The sequence below is a fragment of the Littorina saxatilis genome, linkage group LG1 (assembly GCF_037325665.1).
Source record: "Littorina saxatilis isolate snail1 linkage group LG1, US_GU_Lsax_2.0, whole genome shotgun sequence".
Classification (NCBI taxonomy): Eukaryota; Metazoa; Mollusca; class Gastropoda; order Littorinimorpha; family Littorinidae; genus Littorina; species Littorina saxatilis.
In genome coordinates, this window is record NC_090245.1 from 15,770,346 (window position 1) to 15,771,860 (window position 1,515).

The following is a 1,515-nucleotide window of genomic DNA, read 5'->3' on the forward strand; positions in this document are numbered from 1 at the left end:
CGCCACTGCGCCCGTCGCTTGGTATACAATTGTTAATAGGTTGTTTCTGTTGAGAAAAAACACACATCCACCTTCTGTCTCCTTCTCTTTGACACAAACGTGTTCGTGTGCCGTGTACAAGTGCCTCGCAAGGATGAAACCCAGAATCATATCATGAAAGAAACCCTTTTGCTTTATTTTGTCGTGCCATCATTAATCCAAATGTGGTAGGTGGCCGGATAAAAGATACTATGCCCTATGCACAGCTTTTGACCCAACGTTGGGGGTGGGCCTTTACTGGATACTGGGCGTCTACAAGGTAGTTTACGGTACGTGCGTCTGTGTTCCGATCCCAGAAATCTATGTTCCCAATCTCAAAATGGCCCCCGATGCGACAAGGCCGTAAGCAGAAGGTTATGACAGGCAGACCGATAGGGGAAGGGTAAAAGCTTTAAACATGTTTGATCCTCAGCTTCCCGTTCCTTCCGCTGTCAAACTCCATCGGAAGGAAAATTACAAGATGACGGGGCCCCAGGATGTTGCAAGCTTTAGGGAAAAAGGGCAGCTAGGGTGAAACTGTGTCGGTGAATTGGTTTCCATCAAGAACTGTTGGCTGTTGTTACGGTTAACAGAATCTGAAGAAGAAGAAGAAGAAGAAGAAGGAAAAAAAAAAGAGAAAAAAAAGAAAGACAGATGAGCAGTAAAAGTTGGAGGAGAGTTTTTGGGGATATAATTTTATGGACAGCTAGCACAAACAGAAATAGCATAACACTTCTTGCCAACGAGACGAAAATTAAGGAAAGGGAGGAAGGGGTAAAGGGGGGAGGGGCGGGGTGGAGTTGGAGGGGAAAATATACAGGAAGAGGAAACCCGACGAATAGTGTTTTTGAGGATGTTGTGGACAGCAGCATTTAAAGAAATGGCATAACGCGTCTTGCCGGCAGAGGAAGACAGGAAGGAGAGGTAGCAGGATCGGTAGAAGGAAGTTAAAGTACAGGATAAAGGAAAGAAAAAACAACGGTAAAATTTATCCGAAAGACAAATTAGAAAGTGATAACAAAAACAAAAAAATTAAAAAAACAAAACTGAAAAGATGAAAGTACAGAAGATAAGGTAAGGTAAGGTATTATATAGTCCTGTGGTTGGGCACCAAGCTATGGGGACCCGCTGCCGAACTGCTGAAGACTGCGGACTTCATGGCAGCCACCGATCTGACGATAGGCCTATGACGGCCATAAATGTCGAACGCAGAAGAAGAAGAATAGTCCAGTGAGGTTACCTTCACGGACATGTTGATTGCTTTCTCCAGTTGTGGAAAGCGATCTGCCAAACAGTACGGCGCCAATCATTTTTTTCTTTTTCTACATGCATGTGTTCATGTTTCCAAACTCTGAGACTTTCGCTGAACTTTATCGATATTTATCGTGCGCATGCGTGTTCGGACACCGAGGAGAGTCTGCACAAAGATGTCTAAGAATAATAAATCCCTGGCCAAATCCGGGATTCGAACCCACGCCGATAGCTTCAAACTTTTTC